The sequence below is a fragment of the Pithys albifrons genome, chromosome 3 (assembly GCF_047495875.1).
Source record: "Pithys albifrons albifrons isolate INPA30051 chromosome 3, PitAlb_v1, whole genome shotgun sequence".
Lineage (NCBI taxonomy): Eukaryota > Metazoa > Chordata > Aves > Passeriformes > Thamnophilidae > Pithys > Pithys albifrons.
In genome coordinates, this window is record NC_092460.1 from 34,669,049 (window position 1) to 34,678,766 (window position 9,718).

Here is a 9,718-nt window from a genome sequence, read left to right on the forward strand (position 1 = left end):
AATACATAAAACATCATTATGGCATCTAGGTCTTGAAATAATTAAAGAAAAATCAAAGTTCCAGAAATTCTGGGACTTGTACACAGAGGAAATCATGGTGTGTCATTCTCCTTCTGTGAACAGTGTTTTAATACTGAATAATACACTGGCAGTTCTAGAAAGGCTCCTGATCTGCACTAGACATACAGACTCAGTCAGGTGACTCATACTAACATAGTTTCCCCTTTACTTCTGTTGTTTGGGTATTTATTTCTGTACACTGGTTGTTTTTTTTGTTTTGTTTTGATTTTTTATATTACTGGGGGTTTTTCATGAGATCATCTTGGTTTTCCCAGAAGGTAATGTTTTATCAAAAGTATGTTTATAATTGATGTCAGACTGGAAATGAGATTGTGGTAAGATTGGATGATTCACATCCAGATGCAACTTAGTAAAGAGAGATTTTTCAAAAAAACCAAATTAACATCATTCTTCGTAACAGTCTGAGAATGATAACATCACAAAGTGCCGCCACAGGTGGTATTAAATGAGTCTCTGGCTCAGTATACTGCTAACTCCAAGGCTGTATCATTCCCATTTCCAGCATATACTGTTGCTTGAGTGCAAGTCTAAGAACTCTCCTGTGATCAGCAGGGAGAATTTTCTCAAAGGGAATAATTTGTTCTTCAACAGGTAGCTAGCACAGAATTGTAAATACTGAAATCAGTAGTCAACCAAGTGGCATTTTTCCAAAAGCTTTTTATTCTCTTGTTTCTCACAGTGGAGAAGTAAAGACATTCTCCCTGCTCCGGTGGCAAGCATTCACCAAATTGAGAGGTAGGGGGGGCCTCGTGGCTCTGGTTTGATTGCAAAGCCACATTATTAACTCTAGGATCAAAAGTGATGTCTTTGTGCTGTGTGATAGCTGTGTCAGCATGCTCTGACAACTCTGAGCTCCATCACTTGGAAAATCCTCCAGGAAGGAAGAGAAAACTGTTGTCTTCTGAGGTGGTAATACAGACTGTTAACCAGGAAAACAATTTTGGAAGCAAATTTGCAACTACACCAAGGCAGGCATGATTTTGAATACAGATGACAAACTAGGTAGTTTGGGGATCATTACAGACAACTTGGTGGGCCATAAATCCTGGTAATTCCACTGCGATCAATGAACAAATAGAAAAATCAGTGAATTTTCATCACACTGTGGGTGCTTTAAGGGCATGAGCCTTGTGTTTACCCAACTCTTGTTTGAGGCTATCAAACAGCCCTTTAATGGCATTATCAAAGTCCTTCTGTCAGAATAACTACAGAAGACAGAAGACAGCTCAGCTATTTGGCATTTCTTTGCTTTTAGATATAAAATCTAGCAGACATAATGACCTATGACGATCTGTTTTTATGAGGTTTTCTAGTTGTTTATCAAAGAGAAAAAAAACCCAGCAGCTCTAAACCCACAGTTTTCTGTATGCATTAGGATCATGTACGCTACAAAGACCAAGTCCTCCTATGGGTTTTGTGTCCCCATTATCAACAATTCCTGTCTATCCTAGCACAAAAATAAATTTGGAATAGAGTACTATCTGTTGCAGAATAAACAGGAAATACTTCAGGCTTTCAAGTTAAATTTAAAGACTTTCAAATGTTTTTATAATAGGAGAAAGGTAACTTTAGATTTAGTCTACTAGTTTACATGTTGTTTTTTTGCCTACCTCTAGTTTGGAATATGGTTAAAGTTCTTTCTAGGTGAAACTGTTAATAAAGGTCTGAATCACACAGGTTCTTTTTTTTTTTCCTCTAGGGTTACTTGTATCTCTTATTTTCTAATTAATTAATCTATCTTTTATTCTGAACCACAAAAACATAATTAAAACACAGTTTGAGTTGGCCAAGAGTTAAAAACCAAAAAAGTCTTTCTACAGGTGCACCTTAATTTTGAGCAGACTCTTTCATGAGACCCCTCTGCACTAATATGAAAATGGTCTGTAAGGGCAGAGACTGCTTTTTAGAGAAAGTAAATGATTTATTTGTGCATAGTCATTGAGGCTAAAGGGGAAGAGTGGCCTTGGGGAAAATCTGTGCCTGCCCTGGGTGTCATGAGGGTTTTGCCCACCTCTCTGGCCAGGTCTAAATTATGGACAGGGTGAACCCTTGAGTCCAAGCCCTGCCTAATGCACCAGCAACCATCTGAAGGAGATGGCAGCCCTAAGCTTAGGTCTGAAAACCCTGTGTTACAGTCTCAGGTTGAGAAAGTCAGGACACAGTTTCTCCCTTGTGCAATCAGGACCTTTTAAAACCAACCAAATGCAGCACAGCAGAGTTACCACGTGGTTTCAGACAGGTTGTGCATTGGATATGTGGTAAATTTGGTCTCAGATGAGACCAACCATAGTATTTATGGTCCTACTTCTATTCCTGGAACTTCTCCCTCCTCCATGGGATGAGCCCCTTTGAGGTGGGGGTTATCTGCCATTGGTGTAGGTGGAACAGAGACACACAGAAAGACTGGAATGCCTGAGAGGTTGAAGCTGATTGTTAAGCAAGAGCTTGCTACACAGCCACCCACCCCTGTCCTGTGCTGGGAATGCTCCTGCCTGGCCCACCTGTTGGACACAGACTGCTTTTTGGACATCTCTGGCAAATACCTTAATGGTTTTGCTGTGGGTCTGGCAGCAGAAAGCCTGGGATTGTTTTCCAATGAGATTGAAGTGCTATATTTTTTGCTAGGTCTTCTAAACATGCTGTAATGTGATTACTACTTCTAGTGAAAAACTAAGAAATAAGTCTTGAGTCATTAAGACTACCAGGAAGCAACAGGTCAGCAGATTTCAGTAGACCAGCAGAATCAATTTGAATGACAGGCAATAAAGTAACAGTTACAAGAGAAGTATAGGTGGAGACAAAGTATTCTCATGGAATCTCTGAGATTTGGTCAGAAAAAGAATTAAATGATGAAGAAGAAAACACCTGAGAAATATATCTAAAATTATTATAACAGATATGCATCTTAAATGAGAGACATTCTGAGTCAGTGACTGTCAAACCTAAATAATTCATCTCCTCAGCTGTGTTGCACTATAAGGCATTTATATATAAAATCCCCAGCATTTTCTTTAAAATTACCATATAAGAAATCATCAGATGAGTTTCATGTTTCTCAGTAGGAGCTATTGCTACATAAATGAACAAGTGCTCTTGTTATCTGCAAAACCCATAAATGACTCCCTGGAGTGTAAGGCCCTCATTCAGGATGAACAGTGGGACACCACAACTGTTTCTGAATGTGCTGCTCCTCTTCCTTGAATCCCATGGGCTCCCACAGCTGTGAGTCACAGCTGGAGCTGGTTGTGTTTGCATGACCTTGCAGAGCAAAGCTCCAGGGTGAGCTGCCCCCAGCTCTGCAGGCATTTCCTTCCCCAGAAGGCAGACACATTTGGTCTCTTCCTAGAGTAGAGCAAGGGCCATGTGAGCAATGTACATAATCACAGTTTGTGCTTCAGTCCTGGCTTAACTGGCAAGGCCAATGAATCATGAAATATTACTCCAGTATTAATAACAGGTCATAGTAACGATAATGATCATGTGGTCTGAAATACCTAAGAAGTCCTGCCAGGTTTCCTGTATTGATTGCTTCAACTTTTTTTTTTAAGGCTGCAGGTGCATAGGTGAGAAAACCATCTCTGAAATGTAACAGATAGATAGATTTCTATAAAGAATTTTACTCTTCATAGCCAGCAGAAGGTATGAATCATACAAGATTATGATGGCCAAATATAATATATCAGCTGGAGAATGGCTCATCAGGATACCTGGTTTGCAGAGAGAAACACGTCAGCACATGAATAAAATTGCAAATGAAGGGAAGAATGAATTGGATAAATATGGCTATAGGAGACTGGGAAAAAGTTTCCTATCAGTGCTTAAATGTATAGATCTGCATATTCAAGATATGCTAATGAATTTAGAGGAAGAGTTTCATTTTTGGGTGTCCTACTTTAGGTAATTTGGGTAACAATTATAAGTTTAAAATCATTAGCACTCAGCAGTCTTATAAAATGCAGTACCAGCCTCCCTGAAAAAAGTATTTCTTAAAAAAAAATCAGGACCTCAAAAACCTTTAAAGTTTTAAACTTTCAACTTTCAGGATTTTTTAAAATGTCATTTCAGAGCCACCACACAAATAGGTTCAGCCTCTTTGAAGATAATGAATGTTTACCAATCCTTGACTATTCCAATCTTCTCTTTGTTTTAGCTGCAAATACTTGACCTTATTTCGTTTGGACAAATGGTTTGATTATAAACCAATATACAAAAAAGAGAAGGTTTACACTGCAGTCAAAGATGTGATCACAGCTGAGTGAGTTGTGATCCTACTGAATCCACCTGCCACCAGTTACAGTGCTGAAGAAGATATTTTACCAGAGGCTGTACAATCCTGCTGCAGTTTCTGGAAAAATATGTGGACCAAAAGTCAAAACCCTGTGTTGAAAACTGGAAGGCAAAGGTGTGTTCATAACTTTGGTCATTTGAAGCTAAGTGAATTAAAGCTAAACTTCCAGGGGCAGAATGGTTATCTCCAGGCAAAAATTACTCTTGGATCAAGAAATGAAAGTGTGGTAACTTCAGATAAAAGAATGGTTCTAAAATACTCCTAAAAATAATTTGGTTTTTCATATATGGCAAGTTTATCCAGAATGAGGGAAAAACTTGATAACTGTTAAGAAAGAATGTAACACCATTGGCTTTGAAGCTGTATTTCTAGACCAGGAAATATCTCCTGAAGCACTTCCTTTCCTGTATGTTTACTGTCACCCAGCTCATTCAAATGGAAATTTTCAAAGCACTTTCATGATTCTGTTTCATTACTGAACATGATTTTTTGGACCTTGCATCCATTAGGATGCCATTATATAGTAAGCTGAGAGACAAAATTTTGACTTAAAAGTTTGGCTTGTAATCTTGGTTTGTAAGTGCTTGTGAAAATGCTATTTTACCTAGGATTCCCAAGCCTGTATTTCTTGACCAAAGAAATAAGGCTGTAACAGAGTATGGAAGTGAAGGCAGACATCCCAAGCTCCAAGATAATCTGTTCAGCTCCGATGTGACAAAAAATTACTCCCCTGAGTTCATGTGTGAGGACAACAGAACCTCTAGAGAAATTTTGGAAGATAAAGATTTCTTCTCATGTCAGATCATTCAAATACTAATGTATAATATAATAGTTACTTCCAGTTCAGTTTTCCTCTGTTCTCCTCTGACTCCACAGTGTTGATGGAGACTCACCTAGCACCTGATGGAATGTGTGCTGGAAATACCATGATTTCCATTTGTTTCTATGGATCCCAGAAGACACCATCTGAGAGAAAAACTGGGGAGCCAGAAAGGAGCAAAGATAGTTAATGCTGGGCATTGAGCTCTCACTGTAGACGGCAAGTTGCAGCAACTTGGAAAGAGGTGATTGCAATAGGGGAGTAATTCCTTAACAGGATTTTCTCTTTCAACTTCAAATTGCACAGTGCAGGAACTCACTCCAGCACCAACTCAAAGAATCCTAGCCCTGCATGCAGTGCCTAGCCAGAGGTTCGCCTTTTTTTTGGATCAGCTGGGCTGGATTATTTGCAGGTTTTCATTGTTAATACCAGATGTTGGACTGGTTTGATCTGGTTACTGTAATCAATCCTGTTCCTTGTATTTCCATGTCTTTTTTACTTTTCCCTCTTAATTAAAATTTCAAAATAACAAGTCTTGCAAAGACTTCCCATGTGTACTCTGCGCTGTATTGTGTTAATTTTCCACCAGTTCAGCTTGTTTAGGAGATAAAATCATTTGGGTAGTACATTGACTTGACACATTTTTACTGAGATTTTAGATGTTTGCCCATCTATCCTTCCACAAGTACCTGCTGCTAAGGCAATTTTGTTCTGCAATTTTTCATTCATTGAAACCTTCAGCCTTCTCATAACTTTATAGGATTAGCAGGAACATACTGTTCAATATATTGCCTGCTGTTGCTTTCCAGAGAAAGTCAATGAATGCCAATATTGACACTTATTGCAAGTTCAAATTGACTGCAAAGTGCATCCCTTCCCCAGTAGAATCATGGATACAAGGACAGCTCACCCAACGGCAGGTCTCCCAGACCTACTAATGCTCAGATGACCTTAAGCTATTGAATTCTTGTATAACTGGAGGATTTGTCAAACAGGGCTGGAATAAGGGCATTTATGAGACCTGGATGGCAAAAGTATTTCTTACAATCCCTAATGCTTCTTTTTAACCAACTCAATGCATTCCTGAATTCAATGAAAACAACAAACAGCTTTAAATCCCATGTATTAAAATGAGGATTAAAAAAAGACTAGTGGGCTGAAATTAATGATGATTCAGAAATGAGTCAGCTGTTGAACTCTCCTTCAAAATCTGTTTTCAAGAAGAAAGAAAAAAAAGAATAGTATGAATAATTGAAAACTAAGAAGCTTTTGCAAGTAAATACTTGCAGGTACTTTGTGTGTAAGTCAGGAATTCCAGAAAGCATGCATGAGAAGGAACACTAAGAAACCCAACTAGTGCTATTAGTGCAGGTGCCTTTTAGAAATAATTGACAACTGTTAAGATTTCACATGAATGCAAATAAAAAAAAATTGTCATTTACTTTTTGAAAGGCTTGAGAGGTCTGACTGCATATAAGACATTTACCCTTGAAATAAGTTGAACTTATCAGTGGTCCATCCTTGGTCGGTTTTGTGGCCCTTATCTGACAGGACACTGAGGGTGGGCTTGCACAGAACTCCAGGGTGTCCTAAAAGTTTCATATTTCACACTGATACATTAAATTCATGGCATTTTTTAAACTGTAAGAATTTCATTAGAAAGGAACCTGTGTGTGTTTAAAATTGAAGTCAGTTCTGTTGTTATGCTGAATTGGATATAATGTGTAAGAGATTTTGCACAAAATTATTTTATAAATTCTGAAATGAAGAGGGAAGACATAGTTTTTAACACTGATTCAGATAAGCATCAATGAGTTTGAACAGGTAAGTCAAGTTATTTACAGCTGATGGATTTTAACCAGTAGATGATCTGTCACCAAAATAAACAGACTTTTTTTTGTCTTTGGGTCATATGTCTGTGATGTATTTAGCTGCCTGTATCTCCTGCTCCAGAATAAAACTTCAGTAACATAAAAACCACATACACACCACATAAAAACTGAACAAGCCCTTCTTGTGTTTTGCATTGACTCAGAGATAAAGGCCATGGTACTGCACAGATTTGGAAAACCACCCTTTCTTAATGTTTTTCTTCTTTGACTTGTTTTTTATGTGTTTCAGCTTTGTCTTGAAGAGGAAATACTAAAAATACCCAAAAATTAAACAAAAAGAAAGAAAGAAAGAAACACCTTAAGCAAAGAGTGTTTAGCTCCAGAAGTATTCCTGTATTGATTTTGAACATCAGGTACTTTTTAATAAATGGCCAAGATTCAATATAGTTATTTTCCTGTGCACTAATAGAAAAGACAAAAATAATTCCCTGGGCTGCTTCAGGCACAGAAAGCAGCAAGAGAGGAAAGGCTTTCTTCTTTTTGCATAATTTTTCTCTCACCCATGTGCACACACTGAACATAGTAAATTTATTTTGCAGTTCATAGCATGTCACATTTTCTGTGTTTCTTGTAAGGGGCAAAGATAATTTCTTAAACTTTTCATCGAAGTTTTGATTCATACCTGCTCTCCCAGAGCTCATCTCACAAATGGTTTCAGCTTTTCTTTTTCTTTGTTTGCATCCATTCTAGTGTGAAAGAGCATTGCTCATAATTTCTCACCCTTTTCATACTATTATATGAAGCTCAGAGCTTAATGTTTGCAAGAAGCTTCTGTTGCTGATAAACTCCCATTCTGGGTGTCTGTCTGACAGTTTCCTGTGCTGCTACTGAGTCCTTTCTGCAGAGCTGTCATCTCACCTGACTTGGCTTTGGCCAAATCAGCAACAGGAAGAGGGGCAAGGCTGAGGTATTTCAAGTGTGAAAAATAAACCTTTTTTTTTCCTCACACTGTTTTGCCAAGAAACCCCACCTATCAGTGGAAAAATCCCACCAAACAAAACCAAACACAAAAAGCACAAAAAGAAAACCAACACACACCCAATGGCTGCAACAACTTCCAGCTTTGGGAACTGCAAACTCTGCCTTTCAAGGCTTAGAGGCATTGCTCTGAAAGTTCAAAACTCCTATATATAAAGCAAGGATCCAGAATAAATATGGCCTGTTTTCCAAAGAATTAAGCAAATATTTACAGGATATATTTACAGCAGGTGGATAAAACAGTAGATGTAAACTTTTAATTTTACTTAGTCAATGTGTATAAATTGTTGTTATTGCTGTGGTTATTGCTGAAACACATTGATGCACATCTTTCCATTGAGTAATTGTTCTCTACTCAAAAACAACAATGAAAAAAGTATCTAAGCTTTCCTCCCAGAACTGTAAAGACACTCAAAATTCTCTCTCTAATTGTTTTTTAAAAATCTCTCCTGAACATGTGTAGCAGCAGTGATCATTATTTCTTGTTTTCCACAAGAAAGGGGAAAATCCCCTTGATAAGCAGGTTATGACCTTCTTGTGTCAGCCTTCCTCTCTATAGCCAAACATGCCAGTATATTCACACCTCATTAACCTCATTAGCCCGCAGTAACAGCTTCCTAAATCTGCTACAGGCCATAACACCCTTTTTCTGACACTGTTGATTCCTTGTGCATAGTTCTCATAGTCTGTCATGTGGAATTAGCACTTGTTTTCAGTTAAAACTAATATGTTTTGTCACATAAAATATGCTTTCAAGTGTTACAGATTTTGGATTACAAATATCTCATCCAAACCCCTGTCTTTTAAGACACAGTAAGAAATTATATATGAGCCAAGAAGTGAAAATAAAATACCATCTGAACAAAGCATCTGAAACAGAAACAGATTTACAGAGTTGTAGTTACCGCGTCTGCCAAAACTCACTCCCAACTTCAGTAATTAGTTGTTCATTTCTTTATATCCCACAGGTTTTCCCTGTCGCTGTATCTGAGTATGTCAAAGCATTTGCACACAGAATTGTAAGACAAGATCAGAATCATAGAATCATTTAGGTTGGAAAAGACCTCCAAGATAATCGAGTCCAACGTTTGACTGACCACCACTTTATTGCCTAAGCCATAGGACTAAGTGCTGTGTCCAGTTGTTTATTGAACACCTTTAGGGATGGTGGTTCCACCACCTCCCTGGGGAGCCATTCCAGTGCATGACCACCCTTTCCATGAAGAAATTCTTCCTAATATCCAAGCTGAACCTTCCCTGGTGCAACTTGAGGCCATTTCCTCTTGCTGTGTTGTTTATTGCCTCGGAGAAGAGGCCAACTCCCAGCTGGCTACAACCTCCTATTAGTTAATTGTAGAGAGCAATAACTGTCCCCTGAGCCTCCTCTTTTCCAGGCTAAAGAAGGAAGAACTTCAGCTGGGCTAAATGGAGAATCTCTACCTTTAGTAAAAATCACTTCATTTGGAAAAAAGTTCCATTCTTCTCCTTTCAGCTGCTACAATCACTCCCAAGTGACTGTCATGACGGAAAACACTTATTTTAGAACAATTCAGCATTTTGCTCAATGTACTTTTTTCCCATTTAACATGTCTATTGACCGTATCCCACTGAGCCTTGAGCATCCATTTTAAAGTATAGACTATCCAGTTCACTCCCCGC